The 17,500-nt window shown below is 35.8% G+C and overlaps 1 protein-coding gene and 1 long non-coding RNA gene across 4 annotated transcripts in view; both read right to left on the bottom strand.

Moving 5' to 3' along the window:
• LOC118765035 overlaps positions 1 to 7,585 on the bottom strand; it is an 11,140-nt gene extending 3,555 nt beyond the window's left edge. The window contains exons 1-2 of the long non-coding RNA XR_005000878.1: positions 7,443 to 7,585; positions 4,093 to 4,095 (exon numbers count right to left, since the gene is read on the bottom strand). This is a non-coding gene — a long non-coding RNA (uncharacterized LOC118765035). The remainder of the gene's footprint in view (positions 1 to 4,092; positions 4,096 to 7,442) is intronic.
• Positions 1 to 17,500, bottom strand: part of LOC115216569 (feeding circuit activating peptides-like) — a 60,355-nt gene that overhangs the window by 10,388 nt on the left and 32,467 nt on the right. The gene's annotated exons all lie outside the window — the stretch shown is intronic.

Raw genomic sequence — 17,500 nt, 5'->3', positions numbered from 1 at the left:
ATCATCATCATCATCATCATTGTTATTGTTGTTGTTGTTGCTGTTGTTGTTGTTATCATTGTTATTGTTGTTATTATTATTATTATCATTATTATTATTATTATTATTATTATTATTATTATTATTATTAGTAGTAGTAGTAGTAGTATCATTGTTATTGTTGTTGTTGTTGTTATTGTTTTTGTTGTTGTTGTCATTGCTACTGTCGTCGTTGTCGTCGTCATCATTTTCATCGTTGTTGTTATCAATAATTAACGAGGTAAGAAAATTACAGTGATAATTTTCCCCATCACATTTTATGTTTATTGATATTATCGCTGTTTTACAAAACAGTAAGTTTACAGTAGTTTCTTAATGGGAACTAGCTTTTTTTTTTCATCTTATCGATATTGGTGACAACTCCACCATGAAGATGAATAGATAAACACTACACACATTGCGCCTAATCCCCTTTCTGGGGTTACTTCTGTAATTAAGGCTTTAGCAATAGTATCAAAATCACCGAATGCATTCGGCTTTCATTAAATATTGAGTTAAGGAGGAAAAAAAAATCAAGACATGCATCTCTTTGAGCTGAATTAGTTGTGTAAATGTTTAAGTGTCTGATTTATGTGTTTGTATCCATATGTGAGTATACATAAATTTCTATTGATGTCTACTTGCATATATGTGCATGTGTGTGTGTGTGTCTGTGCGTGTTTGCCCGCGTGTGTCAGTGCCCGTGTCTACGCGCATAGGTATATGTATATTTATGATGTGGATGAATGAATACTTACGCATATGTACATCGATATATCTATGTACATATGCGTTTACACATAAATGTGTAACCCACAATTAAATATCCATTAATGCTATATCACTCGAAGAAATGAATGCACGAACATGATCTACTCGATATCTGTGGTTACTACGGACTGTACTGCAATCATTCTTGGAATACGGGTTAGGATTTTACGAAACATGACTAGTCGAAACGGTCGTAGTGATTCATTAAAATATTTATGAATTCCATCCAAGGATGATTATTACTATTATTACTACATGATATCAGCAGTTAGCATCACTAGGCTGTAGCCCACATAATAGAGAAGGAGATTTTATATGCATATTCAAATGGTTTTCCATAGATGAACTTAAAGTATATATATATATATATATATATATATACTTAATAATTAGGGTTCAGCAAAGATTTGCTTTACCTCATACCGAAGTTTTTTTCTGTAGTATTTTACTTGAAGACACACGCGGATGAGCAGGGGAAGGTAAATGAACTTCATTCATATTTTGAATTCGGCGGTACTAACACTGAATATGATGTGTCTGATACCGTTAGGTGGAGAGATATGTTCAATTATTCCAGTACCCTCGAATTTAATATTTCAATATGTAATTATTGAGGAATGCCAAGCTGATGAGGAAAATGGTTGGTAAAGTATAATTCTATATTCTTTATACCGATCTAATTCCGAAACGCGCGTCCATGGATGACCAGATATTGATTGATTTTCGTTACTTTCCTCTGCCTGTGTGGATTGTTTTCAAGTATTTTGGTTTCTCTGGGAGAGTAGAATTCGGCATGAAAAAATGACCATTTCACGGTAAACTTAAGTAATACTTAATAATTAGGGTTCAGCAAAGATTTGCATTACCACATACCGAAGTTTAGAAATAGCAGCCAAAACCTTAGCTCTTTCTTCTACTTTAACAAGGGTCTCCCAGAGAAATTAAATCGACCTAAAATTAATTCTATTTAAAAAGTTAAGCTCTACGTATTACGTTAAAATTTTTAGTTAACAGAAATCCTTCGTTAAGATAAGTTATGTTTTTATTTTAAGAAATTTTTAAAATGTTTTTCGATTATTTATAATTAATATACGTATTTTTCTATACATATTTGATAATTAGTATAATTTAAGATAAGTACATTTATTGTATTATTATTTTAATATTATTATTTTAGACCTGATGAGTGACTATATTTTTAAATAAAATTAATTTTAGATCGATTAAATTTTAAATCGATTTTATTTACTATTTATTGTTTATGTACTTTATTGATTTTTAGAATAATGTTTTTATAGTATATGTTTTCCATATGGTGTGAATAACATCTTTCATTATTGAATTATATATATATATATATATATATTGGGCTCAAACCCAGTACTTATTTTAAAGATTTATTTTGTTGATCTATTTATTTGGCCAAAATGGTATTTATTGTATCTGGATCTTTTTCCAGACTGCTAGATACGAGAATTTAAACAAACTTCGATCATCAAGCTGTGGGGTGAGGTCGAACACAAAGACAGACACACGCACCCATACATAGAGTCACATATGACATAAATGTAATACCAGCAACTTCGTTTTTTTACTTATTACACTCACACATATATAGTTTTCTTTTACTATGTTGGTAAGATATTGGTCGGCTCGGAGCTGAAGTGGAAGGCACTTGTCCAAGGTGCTGCGATCTGGGAATGAATCTTAAATCGCCTGGCTGCAAAGTAAACTTTTCCCCCAAACGCTCATACTTGCGCCCAAATCACTTTCTCGGAACCTATTTATATCTCCTTCCAAAGATTGCAAGTGACGGTAACATAAGAGTGTCTATTAGAATAACACTTCGCTCACAATTCCACATGAGAATACTTCTCACTAAGGCCAAAGACACGCAGCTGTGACGCCCTGTGTCTCTATACTTATTAACTTATTCATCTCAGTCTCTCTTACTTGGCAATCTTGCATGAGGACTATATTTAAAGTAATGCCTCTTCACCTAGCATGATGACGTTTCAATCAATTATGGATTATTAATAATCATTGAGAAAGATTGTGATTTTAACTTTCATGCAATGTTTTCCTCAGAAATAAAACTAAGGGAAATTATCATAAACAAAAGGGGAAATGCCATAATGCTTTTGAAATGGCAATGAATGGGGTGCAGTTTAGATCACATAAGATACATTCGAACAAATAACTCTGCATTGATTAGTTATTACGTAATTTCCTATCAATAGGCTAATTGAAGCACATTAATTTCGATACACCTTTTTAGATAAAATCGGAAAAGTTTTAAACACATTAGAAGGCTCCTTCGAAATTCGGATTTCACGTATTATTTTTACCTTTTCTTATTCTCTTTATCTATCATTTTTTCTTTGACACCACTATATATATATATATATATATATATATATGTGTGTGTGTGTGTGTGTGTGTGTGTGTGTGTGTGTGTGTGTGTGTGTGTGTGTGTGTGTGTGTGTGTGTGTGTGTGTGTGTGTGTGTGTGTGCGTACGTGCAGGTGTGTGTGTATTTATATATATTTTAATATTTATATTGACAAATTGCAAAATATTTTACTAATGGTGAATTTGAAGTTGACAGATCGATACCATAAAAAAATTGAAATTAGCTTCAAACACTGATTGTTTCAACTAATTAAAAATTGTGATCGTTTTAATTAATTAAAGCTATTTAGAAATCATATCATGTTAATTTAAGACAAGGTATGACAGTTTTAATTAATGAAGTCATATTAGAACTTATTTTTAAAAAATTAGTTTGGATCTAACGTCAACTTGCTTCGTACATTACAATTTCACTTCTGTATTCAGAACTTGTTTCATGCAACACGTGTAATTAAAGATACTTAATTAATATAAAGTTTGCTTAAGTATGTCAGATATATTGGATATCCATCGTTGGACAAATTTGAGTCTGAATAGGTTTTAACTTCCATATACAAATTAAATATCATTGGAATTGCAAATTTTCAGTTGGGAAACTCATTAGTTTTATAATTCAGTGTTTAATACTAAAAGTAGAAGCTTATTTACATAGTACACTTTACATGACACCCCTAATTACATTTACATGACACTCCTAATTGATATCACTTTTAGCAACACAAGCCGCACTTCACTCCACCTCAAAAAATCATTGCAAATGGCGTATATACAAGCAACCACCATATTGTCTCGTGAGCTGCACTGATTTTCAAGAAAGTTGAGCTCAAAACCATTTTTTGCATGGAAACGTAAGAACTTAGTCTCTTTCATCAGCACCATATCACATGCGTACTATCTGTCAACGAACCTTCTAACATGTTATTAAATGCAATGAATTTATAAAAATCGTAACACTAGTTATTTCAAGTTTTCGCCAATAAAGCCGATTGTTTTATAATTGATTTACGAACTTGTCGCCATCTCTGCGCAGTAACATGAACAGCAGACTACAACCTCCAGTTGACAAACATTATGTGTCGTCTCACTACGTTTTCTATATTTACAACAACGGTGTTTACTGATCTGCTTTAGACTGTTGTACAGCCTTCCTTCACACATCAGATGAGACACCAATCTCTATCTTACTTTCGTCACCACTATTCTGACTCACTCAAGACTCTGTGGTAAACATTTCCTGAAGAATTAATGCTCCTTAGATTCTCTTCCAATTATTCTCCTTTTCCTGCCAATAGTAACCTAGTGATTTCCAAACCTGAACATCACATATACTCTTTTACTCTTTTTACTTGTTTCAGTCATTTGACTGCGGCCATGCTGGAGCACCGGCTGTAGTCGAGCAAATCGACCCCGGGACTTATTCTTTGTAAGCCCAGTACTTATTCTATCGGTCTCTTTTGCCGAACCGCTAAGTGACGGGGACGTAAACACACCAGCGTCGGTTGTCAAGCAATGCTAGGGGAACAAACACAGACACACAAACATATTCACACACACTTATATATATATACATATATACGACAGGCTTCTTTCAGTTTCCGTCTACCAAATCCACTCACAAGGCATTGGTCGGCCCGGGGCTATAGCAGAAGACACTTGCCCAAGATGCCACGCAGTGGGACTGAACCCGGAACCATGTGGTTGGTTAGCAAGCTACTTACCAAACAGCCACTCCTGCGCCTATATACAGATCTCAGCCATCTTATAGCCTGAGGGAATTTTTGACAGGAGAAGGCCTGGGTGAAATTACCTATAAACTGTACACAACTGCACTTTACGTTTTTCATAACTATGGTAATAATTATGCTCCTGCAAATGCGCGTGCGCAAGGGTACGCACTCTCTCTCTCTCTCACACACACACGCATTATCGGTCATTTGTCATAAGTTACTATAAATGCGCACTAAAAATATTTTGAGCAGTTACACTTTTGTATAGTGGAGTAACATACTGCTGGTTATGACATATAACCGCCAGACAGTTACCATTAGTTTCGTCGAAACGACAATAATCCTGCTGCGAATGCATTCTTGAAGTCAAAATGTGGAATATTTAGCTGCTGCTCTCCCCATTGTCACAGAGTGTACCGCAATAGGCCCCCACATGGTTTGTGCTTTATACCCTGGACTCGTCCTTTGGACCATCGAACCACGACCGTAAGGAGCCAGAACACATAACGTATGGTTTCCTATCCGACCCTCTATATGCGCTAATCCGTCGCTCAACCTCTCGCACACAGGAGGCCGGAGTACATCCTATAAGCATTTACCCTACTCGCTAACGAACCGACCAACTAATTAGGGAAATTTTCGTATTGAAATTTCAGAAAAAAGGAAATATTTTGCTTTTTACGAAGCGTTATTATTAGCACCAACAAAAACACCTATTCCATGAGATAACGGCTACAGTTACTAGTAAGGGAGTTCCAAAAGGGTCAGTGACCCTGCTCTAAATAATGGCCAAATATCACTCAAACTATTACTGTATCCAGTAAAGAAGGATACATTGGCATCATGTATAAAAAGGCAGGATGGGTACGGGTGGAACATATTTCGTTGTAAATCTGTTCAATCATGGCTGACCTGGGGTTAAACAACAACAACAACAACAACAACTACTACTACTACTACAACTAATACTACTACTACTACCACAAGTACTACTACAAGCACTACTACTCCTGTTACTACTACCACTGCTGCTGCCGTTGCTACTACTTCTACTACTACTGCTACTACTACTACTGCTACTGATGCTGCTGCTGCTACTACTACTAGAAGAAGAAGAAGAAGAATCCTTTCTACTATAGGCAAAAAATCTGAAATTTGGGAGAGGGGGATAGTTGATTACATTGACCCCACTGCTCAACTGGTCCTTATTTTATTGACCCCGAAATGATGAAAGGAATTTGAACTCAGAACGTAACGACGGACGAAATGCTGGTAACCCTTTTGCCCGACTTGCTAACGATTCTGCCAGCTCACCGCCATAGTAATAATAATAATAACAATAATAATGAAAACATTTAAGGAACAATATGAAGAAGCAAGAGTAAACAAGTGGAAAAATAATGGGCAATACCTCAGAGAAATCGAAGGAAAAGACAAAATCTGCACTTGAAGATGGCTAAGAAAAGGTGATCTGAATGGATGCACTGAGGCATCGATATGCAGCGCTCAGGAACAAGCTCTGAGAACTAATTATACCAAGTTCTAAATAGATAAGAATAGCGAATCACCACTTTGTACACACAGGTGACAACATAGCAGAAATGGTCAAAGATACCAAAACAACATGAAAACTGACACTAGAGTCAATATCTTGCAAGGCTTGACAGAGAAGAAGTAAGTCTAAGTAAAAACCAAGAACGGCTCAAAAGCTCTGAACTAAAAGCCGAAACAGAAGGAATGATTCTCACTGCACAAGATCAATGCATGACAATAAACAATTACAATAACAAAATGATGAAAACAAGTCTCAACACCAAATGCAGAATGTGCAGCCAGTACAATGAGACAGTTGACCACATCATCTTGAGCTGCCCAGTCCTTGCCAAGTCTGAATATGTATACAGACGCGACAAAGTAAGCAGTTATATCCACTGGACAATATATCAAAATTACAACAACAAAACTGACAGTAGATGGTATAAGCACGTGTCATGCAATATACAAGACAACGGTCAGGCCATAAACATCTGGGATATACCGGTTCAAACCGACAAAGAAGTAAAAGTTAATCGTCCAGACATAATAGTCAAGGATTGGGGAAAAACAACTGCTTACTGATAGACATTGCAGTCCCTTCTTCTGATCAAAATATTGTCAAAAAAGAAGTGAAGAAATTGTCGAAGTAGAAAGGCTTCGAAATTGATGTATTCAAAACGTGGTAAAAACAATACTAATGGTAACTGGAGCATGGGGGTTGATAGAAAATCATATGAGCAAAAATATAGAAGTTATATCTGGATCCTCAACACTACACACTGTCCAAAAAATAGCCCCGCTAGGAACAGCCCACATCCTACGCAAGACACTATGAATCCAATAATATAATCTAAACAAAACAACCCACAAATACATGATACACTCTATACAATATTTACCCAGTGAAATAAACTCCCACCAGCAAGCTACAAAACCAAAGCATTGCTCACTCAACACACAATATAAGCAGTAACAGAACAAAAGATGGGCTTCAGAAAATCTTCCTCTCAATTCCACAGATTTGCTTGTCAGTTGTTTGACCTTAACCAGTTGAGCATGTCCCTTAGTGGCTGACGATATGTGCGTCTCTGATCACGAGCAGAAGTAGTTGGGGAGCATCATAGCCATGTGTTGAGAGGGATTCTTTGGGGTTTGAATAATTCACCTCTGGAAACATGGGCGGTTCGTTCAACATCATTAAACAAACCTTATTCGGAGGCCTTTTGAGCGGGATGGGTTACTCAACCAGAAGAAAATTCTAACTGGCTCCCACCTGCAGGGTCATGTGCTGTTTATCTTGATATGAGATCGCCATGTCGTGCACATATGGTTGTGATGCATGTGCCTAGTGTACCCTTATCAGACGGGTAGTCATGATGGGTATACTGGGCTTCGTATATTTTACCCCAGTGTCATATTGATGGCATGCACTGCTCTTTCTCTCTCTCTCTCTCTCTCTCTGTAATAATAATAATAATAATAGTAATAATAATAATGATAATGATAATGATAATGATAGTAGTAGTAGTAGTAATAGTAGTAGTAGTAGTAGTAGTAGTAGTAGTAGTAATGATAGTTTAAGTTGAATTTAACGGAAAACTAGCTTACTCTTTGGAAGTGTGATTTCGGCTTAAGAAACTTCAACAAGTGTTCTTCAAAAGCCGTGAAGAAAGTGATAGAGTGAGAGAGAGAGAGAGAGAAAGAGAGAGAAGAAAGACATGGGGAGAGTGGTGGTAAAACACAGAGGGAGAGAGAGACAGACAGACAGAAAGGGAGAGAGAGAAATAGAGAGAAAGAGGAAATACATGTACTTTCAACAATAGGTTCAGAACAAAACGGGACATTGATGTGGTGAATAAGAAAAAAAAGAGAAAGATCATGTATGATAATCGACATAGCATTCCCCGGTGACAACAAGATCAATGTGAAAGAAGAAGAAAAAATAAACAACTATGACGATTTGAAGTGAGGAATATGAAGGTTGTGGTCAATGAAGAGAGTAAACGCGATATCAATAGTAATTGGTGCACTTGGAAGCATCAACACTCAACTACCAGCATGGTTGAAAAAAATTGGTGCAAGTGTGAAGGTAGAGCACCTACAAATATCAGCATTGCTTGGAACTGCAAGAATTCTTCGCCGGGTTGTTGAAGCAAAACCAGTAAACAAGTGTCACCTTAGTCACTTTCCTTCATACCCAGCATTTTACTTCGCAACCACGAGAATTCGAACTGAGCCCCAATGCACGCTGTTCGATTTTACCTTCTTTGAAATTGAATGAAATTTAATAGTAGTTTAGAATGTCTAATGGAATTCAAAATTATTTTTATGCATTTGTGTACATTTAAACTAATTAAATATTATTTTACAGAATAATAGAATTAAAATTTCTTTGATCAAAACACTTTCTAACATAGAAGTATTTAAAGAGGATTTGAGGCACATAATGCTTTATGAGTACCAAAAAAGGAAACTCTGTAGCCGCGAAACATACACTCAGTTTATAAGGACTCGAAACATACACTCAGCCTTTGGGAAAGAATGCTTGAATGAAAAAACTTGCAGAAGATGGTTTGCAGACTTCAGAAGTGGAGATTTCAGCATTAAAGATGAAGATCGAACAGGACGTCCAGTTAAGTTTGATGATAAGCTCCTTGGGACATTACTTGAAGAAAATTCTGCATTATCAGTTGAAGAATTGGCAATAAACCTTAGATCAAACCATACAACTGTTCATCATCATCTTCAAGAACTTTCAAAGGTTTCTAAACTTGGAAAATGGGTGCCTCGTGAATTGTCCGAAAGCAACCGCAAATCCTGAGTTGACATCTGATCTTCTCTCCATTCTCGTGAATTCATTTCACCCTTTTCGGAAAGACTTGTGACTGGTGACGAAAAACGGATTTTCTATCGAAATGTTAAACGTTTTAAACAGCGGCTTGGTAAAAGGGAAAAAGCGCAACCACAATCGAGAAGGGAACTTCATGGGGAAAAGATTCTTCTCTCTATCTGGTGAGATTGCAAAGGTGTAATTCACTTTGAATTATTATCACCTAATGCAATAATCAATGCTCAAGTGTACTGTCGGCAATTAGAGGGTTTGAACCAAGCTTTGAAGAAAAAAGACCCGCTTTAGTAGATCGGAAAGGAGTGATGTTTTATCAAGACAATACGCAACCCCACGCTGCAAAGATCACATCACAGAATATCTATAGAATAAGTATAAGTACTGGTGTCATTTTATTCATGTAATTGTACTAGGCGATGCTTCAGCATGGTCGTGGTCCAAAGACTGAATCAATTAAAAGAGTGAAAGAAATTATATAAACTCCGTGAGAACCGTTGCGTTGAATTCGCCATCCATATTCCATCGTTGATTGAAATAAATTCATGTTTTCATAGACGGCGAAATTTTGGAAAAATCAGGAATGTTGAGGTGACACTTTCAGGTCTTGTTATTCCTATTATATAAATCATCGTATTTATAATCACTTTAGGAGATCCTTGAGTCTCCTAAGCAACAACAAAACAGAGGAACGAAATTGATTGGTTGTTGCATATAACTTACGAGTATTAGATAAATATTGAATCTTTGTTCTATTATATGAAACATTCATTTAGCAAGGAACATGGACGAATATGTTTTGATGTATGGAGCAGTCAATTCTTGTGGTTCTTTGAATGAGAACAATCTTGTACGTATTCCTATGTGTAATTCTAACCGGATTCTAAGTATTATCCAACAAAATATTTAACATTTAACCGTGCTATTATTCAGCAATAACGCTGTTGTTTGAATTCTATCAGTTCAACTTCTAGATTAATGGGATTGCTTTTAACGCAGACAGGCATTTGCATTCACAACAAACAAATAATAACTGTGCAAAGTTTCGTTGATTAATAAATCGTAAATTAACACATCTGTATATTAGTCAGACAATAAGGGTGTTAAAGTGATGCCGTACATCACAGTTGACAGACTAAAACAATTCAAAAGTTATTATACCTAAGTGCATGCATGACTGTGTGTTTAAGAAGCTCTCGTATAACCCCATGGTTTTAGTTCAACCCCACTGCGCGGCTCTCTGGGCAAGTATTTCTGCTATTACTCAGAGTTGACCAATATAATATAATATGTAAGTGAAAGTCACATCGAAAACTGTGTGGAATCCTGTTTTAAATAAATCCCTTTCTACTCTAGGCACAAGACCTGAAATTTTGGGGGAGGGGCCAGTCGATTAGATCGACCCCAGTACACAACTTGTAACTAAATTTATCGACCCCGAAAGGATGAAAGGCAAGGTCGACCTCAGCGGAATTTGGACTCAAAACGTAAAGACAGACGAAACACCAATTTCTTAAATACCCACAAGGGGCTAAACACAGAGAGGACAAACAAGGACAGACAAACGGATTAAGTCGATTATATCGACCCAGTGCGTAACTGGTACTTATTTAATCGACCTCGAAAGTATGAAAGGCAAAGTCGACCTCGGCGGAATTTGAACTCAGAACGTAGCGGCAGACGAAATACCGCTAAGCCTTTCTCGTGGCATGCTAACGTCTCTGCCAGCTCGCTGCCTACATTTATATATATATGTGTATATATCTATTATATAAAATCCATTCTGTCTGTGTGTGTGTCATCTAGGATCTCGGGCATCCTCCATCCGATTGCACTCAAATTTGATATGTAGACACCGACAGTATCAGGGCGTGTATAAGACTTGCAAAAATTGCAAAAATCGATTCCAGATGAGAATACGATCGATAAAGTCGTGGGAACGTGCAATTGTACAAGCAAGTACATCAGCTGTTGCGATCGATACTACGCGTATGCGAGAAAAATGTACGTGCAGTTTGCGCAAAAAAAGCCTGCTGCCTTGAAATAATGCCACAGAATCCACTATATTTAAGAGACTAAAAATGTAAGATGCAAAAGAAATATTTTCTTTAAACTTGGCATGAAGGAAGGAAAGAAAATTTGGTTTCTCAAGAAGTTCTTTTTTGCTTTAACTTCGTTTAATAAAACCCAAAATTTTATTGAAATAAAGGTATGCTTAATTATTTTTCAATGAAAAGAAAACACTGATTGCTTTTTATTCAGCAGATATGATTCAGCACCGTCCATTGGACGGAGGGGGCATTTTGCTCATATATATATATATATATATATATATATATATACGCGCGTACAAATATGTGCGCGCATGCATGCGTGTGGTGTGTTTGTCACCCACATCACGCATATCAAGCGGTTCTAACTTGTTTTACGCCCTACAACTTAATAATTCCGCTAAGGACCGATAAAATAACTACCATCTTTGAATAACGAATACTGCGCTCGATCTATTCTTCCATAAACTGTGAAGTCGGTGCGCCTCTATGGCCACAATCCAATGACTGAATCAATTGAAAGATAAATGATATAAATTAACGACAGATCCGATTCAGACATATATCGTCTCTATAACATTGCCATTGAATGACACTTTCATTTCGTGATGCAATTACAATGAAACATCTGATAGATTTCCTTATCTTATGCATACACAGAATTCCATACTCATTAAAATTATCATAAATAAACAACTACTTTGTGGTCCATACTTGTATATATAGTTCAACCAAGAGGAACTTTTAACATGTTTCTTGTCATGACACAATAAGAACCTGAACTCTTTAATGCATAGCAAAGAAATATTGGTCTGTATTACAATATTTGCCTGTGAATCTATCGGTAAATTAAATACGGGACCGACTGAAAGGTACGTAGATTTAACAACTGACAGTTAAGTGTCTTGCTCGTGGATATAACTGAAAGCTGTATCCAGGCGATGAACTACGAATCAGCCAACTTTGGGTTGTTTCTCCAGTATTCTATCGATTCTGTAACCAGTAGCTGTACTTTGCATTAGTGAGATTATTAGCAAGCCTCCGTTTGTAACAAGATTTCCAAGTAAATATTAACTTCCCTGCGATTAATAAATAATATTTACATTACAAGATTACCGGATACTTCTATATTAAACATGAAAAATATTGATACTTATCAAATAAAATATAGAGATTCGTTAATCCAGTCTAAGACAGCAATTATATGCTAGTTCTCGTTTAGTATTTTAAACAAAGAGTTAGTCTTACTGCCTGCACATTTAAACATATATAAGTCCTAAAAGAATAATTTGATAACGATGTACTTGTAAGAAAATGTTATTTTATCATAGCAAATTGGACGTGTTTAGCATTGAGATGACTGAAATCTTTTGTGAAAGCTATTTTCTTTTCTAGTAGCCTTGAAGCAGAAGAAAAAAATTAACACCGATATATTCCATTGTCCACTCAGAATATTTTCTCAATATTTTCTTATTCTTTGTTTTCTCATAACGTTCGTATCTCCCTCCCTCTGTCTGCGTGTCTCTTTGTCTTACACACTCATACACACATGTATGTATGTATGTATGTATGTATGTATGTATGTATGTATGTATGTATATATATATATATATATATATATATATATATATATATATATATATATATATATATGCATGTATATGTGCATCTATTTATACACGAGCGTATCTATACATATGCATATCTGTATTAGTAAAACTATTAATGGATACATAAACACTACAGAATATGCTGAAAGCTTTTATCTACCGATCGTACTTCTATCTCATCTCTTTCTCTCTTATTCTCTCTCTCGCTCTCCTCTCTCTCTTTATAAATATAAATGTGTATGAATGTGCATATATATAGTTCATAAGCATATACACACATAGATTGTAATTAGATAAATGTGTTTCGGAAGTAGATACCCAAAGAGAATCGGGCACCTAAAATTCGTAGAAGTGGACCTAATATCATTGTTTGCACCCTATTTCCGATTTTAAGGAAGTTAATTCCAGCTTAACGAATGCAAGATAACTTTTCCTCGAAACTTGCCAATAAAATACTTTGCGTTTCTGTTCATTCATTCGTTCCGAGCTGTATTATATCAAACTCTACGTGACTGATAGTGTAATACTACTGGCTATAGAGAAGTTCTATAGTTTTACACCGCCTTATGAGAGATACAGTGATCGAAACAATACGGAAAACTATATGACGTAAAATCACGTAAATGTCCTCTGTGATCGTATATCTTAAGTTAATTTCTTTCTTTCTCTTTATTCTTTCATAATGTCATAGATTAAATTATTCCTAACTTAAAAAAGAAACACTTTTGTGAATAGTAACACTTTAAGATAAATTTTAGTGTATTTTGTGCACTGCATATTTGTTATGACTGTGTATATTTCCTACAAGAAGGTCGAATCCATGCAGGAGGTCGTTTACCATCGAAAGATAGATACATCTATATAGATATTTTTTTTTTGTTTTCCATACATTCATCCGTTCTGGACACTTCGTATTTAACTCCAGGTCATAGACAGCCTTATACTGCTCACAGAGGGTTATATTCTTTTTGTTGCACCGCCTGAGAGTTGCAATTCTCGGAACTGAACATGTTGTACGTAGGATTTGCTACCGCCATAAATATTTCTTTTCTATATCGCTTCAGAAGTTGACCTTGATTTAGTATTTCCAATTTAGATATGTCGTAGTCAATTTAATTCATAATATAGGTGAAAGCGTGTTACCCAATTTCATTAAAAATATCTCACTAAGATGACATGTGACATACCACGCAGTGTGCACACTTGCTACAGATATTCACACATTATATCTCTCCTGGCTACATGTGAATGGATGTGTCACAGAGATTTACTTTTTTAATAAAAAAGCATTGCTTTCGCTAATTCAATATATCATCATAAACTTATATATATATATATATATATATATATATATATATATATATATATATACACATATATATATATACTTAATCCAAACTGTATATAGGCTTGGCGCCTGTATAAGACTTCCTGCTTTGTCTCAGCGTTCTTTATCTTCCTTTTCTTTTTCTACATCTGTACTACAATGCTTCAAGCGAGCTACAACCTTCTTTTATATATATATACATATACATACATACGTACATACATACATATATATATATATTATATATATATATAAATATATGTTATGGAGATCTAGCTGTTTAGAAACTCCTGATTGTTGTCAGTCAGTGCATCACAACTCAAGGTTTGTGTTAACTAGCAACAGTATAAGAAAAAGTATCTGTTTTAGCTGAGTGTAAATATATATATAAAGGGCAAATACCCTGAAACATGTCTGCAGATGTCTGACCAGCAAGGGGAAGCGGCTGACCTCCTCTGTTCGAAGGTTATAATGAACACAGGTTCGTGTGTCATATAGCTAGCTCGAGGCGATGGCCTCTTGGAGCTAATCAACGACAGCTTTAGTCTTATATTTATGGACTACCATTGTAGCTTGGCGATAACTATTAATATCCAGTATCCTTTAGAGAGACTTAGAAATTTTAATATTTATATATATATATATATATATATATATATATATATATATATATGTAAATGTATACACGTCGAACTCTCGCCATTTGTGTTGTATATCGAAATATTTAGCTAATTATAGCTACTAGTGAAACTACTACTACTACTACTACTAACTACTACTACTACTGCTGCTGCTGCTGTTACTTCCAGCACCATCACTAGCACTACTACAATCAAACCTACCATAATCTCAACCAGCAGCGCTACTTCTACTGCTGCTACTCCTACTACGGCCAGCATCATAGCTACCACCAGTACTACCACAACATGTACCATCACTAGCATAATTACTACCACCACTATCAACACCACAACTACCATCGCCACCAGCACCAGCACCAAACCACCACCACCAACACCAGCACCACCAGCACCACCAAAACCACCACCACCACCACCATTCTTGCAAAATTACTACTACTAAAATACATCTATTATCGCTTCTGTATCAGCTACTACTACTACTACACTACTACTACTACTACTACTACTACTACTACTACTACTACTACTACTACGTCTACTACTACTACTACTACTACTACTACTACGACGACGACGTCTACTACTACTACTACTACTACTACTACTACTACTACTAGCGATACTAAAACTGCTACTATATTTCCTGGCTACAGAGATTCGTAGGGATAGTATTCGTCACCAGTTTGCGCTGTGTTAAGCAGAGATGAAAAGACACTCGTAACCATGGAGAGCGGTGACTATGTATTAAACTTGACTTTTAAAATTGAATGTTATGAGTCAGGCACAAGACGTTAACAAAAATAAAAGTCTTAGCTCATGAACACGATGTAACAGCAATAAAACATGTCAAATGCAAGCGAAAGTGAGCAGCTGAATCGAGAAATTATTGCGTTTGCAAGAGGTCTGGATACAAATCTTGTTTAATTCATTCGATAGATGAGACTGGTTCAGTTGCGATTATCTTGTATTTGTTTTACTGTAGCAGAATGTCTAATGGCATGATGAACGTTTATTGCGAATTAAAACATGTCTTTAATAGTTAATCATTTCTACTCTAGGCAAAAGACACAAAATGTTTGGGGAGGGGGGGGGCAGTCCATTAGATCGACCTCAGTACGCAGCTGGTACTTAATTTATCGATCACGAAAGGATGAAAGGCAAAGTCAACCTCGGCGGAATTTGAACTCAGAATGTAACGGCAGAGAAATACCTATTTCTATTTCTTTACTACCCACAAGGGGCTAAACACAGAAGGGACAAACAAGGACAGACAAACGGATTAAGTCGATTACATCGACCCCAGTGCGTAACTGGTACTTAATTTATCGACCCCGAAAGGATGAAAGGCAAAGTCAACCTCGGCGGAATTTGAACTCAGAATGTAACGGCAGACGAAATACCTATTTCTATTTCTTTACTACCCACAAGGGGCTAAACACAGAAGGGACAAACAAGGACAGACAAACGGATTAAGTGGATTACATCGACACCAGTGCGTAACTGGTACTTAATTTATCGAACCCGAAGGGATGAAAGGCAATGTCGACCTCGGCGGAATTTGAACTCAGAACGTAACGGCAGGCGAAATACGGCTACACATTTCGCCCGGCGTGCTAACGTTTCTGCCAGCTCGCCGCCTTATGTCTTTAATAGTTAATGAGAAAAAAAAACGAGTGAAGCAAGCGAACCTTGAGCTATATCAACGAATTCAATACAGCGCATTAAGGATATCCATATATTTAATATAGTTGAGAAATAGGTACTAGATATTAATCAACTTTGGTGGAGCTGGTATAGACTTGTTTAAAACTCAGTCGAATAGACTGCGGTTGTATTGATGAAATGAATTGATAAATCAGAAATCAGAATCATGAATTGACAAAATTGGAGGTTTTAGTCATTGGCTTGACTAATAAATTACAAATGGTTTACTCAGCTGTATTCGTCTCTACTTATCAAAATGTACTATAGTGTAACCTGCCATATAATGCATAGCTTTGGAAGTATACTTTTGTCACTGTGGGTAATATCAAGAGATATGGTGTACATAAGATAATTATAATTTAACTTTTATCTAATGTATTGGTGTTTATCGAAAATGATGAAATGAATACAAATTTACAAAAGAAATATTTGTTGTATTAAAATAAAATTAAATAAAACTAATTTCTCGTTTGAATAACTTCTCATATTGTCACTCTGTCGTTTCCTCCTCCTCCTCTATAGTTTTCTTTAGTTTTCTTCATTGTGAGTAGCATTCTTCATTGCTTGCTACTAAGCCAAGTATAAGCATTCATACAGCACCTCTCATGTTAACTATTTGTATCTCAGTTACTCTCTCTCTCTCTCTCTCTCAATATCTCTCTCTCTCTTCCCTGTGTCTCTATACACTATGGAGAAATCAATCTGGCAACCAATGAACGAACCAACGATCAACGAACCGGCTATTATTATGTAGAGGTAATAGTGTACTTTTCAGAAAACAACAGTACATTATGATTATAACTGGCCATCATCAAGTAGTACTTCGAAGTGAAGAGGCGCTTGAACGCATTTCAAG

Source organism: Octopus sinensis, linkage group LG10, assembly GCF_006345805.1.
Source record: "Octopus sinensis linkage group LG10, ASM634580v1, whole genome shotgun sequence".
NCBI classification, from domain to species: domain Eukaryota; kingdom Metazoa; phylum Mollusca; class Cephalopoda; order Octopoda; family Octopodidae; genus Octopus; species Octopus sinensis.
Note: the sequence above shows the minus strand (reverse complement) of the source record. Positions and strands in the feature narration are given on the sequence as shown.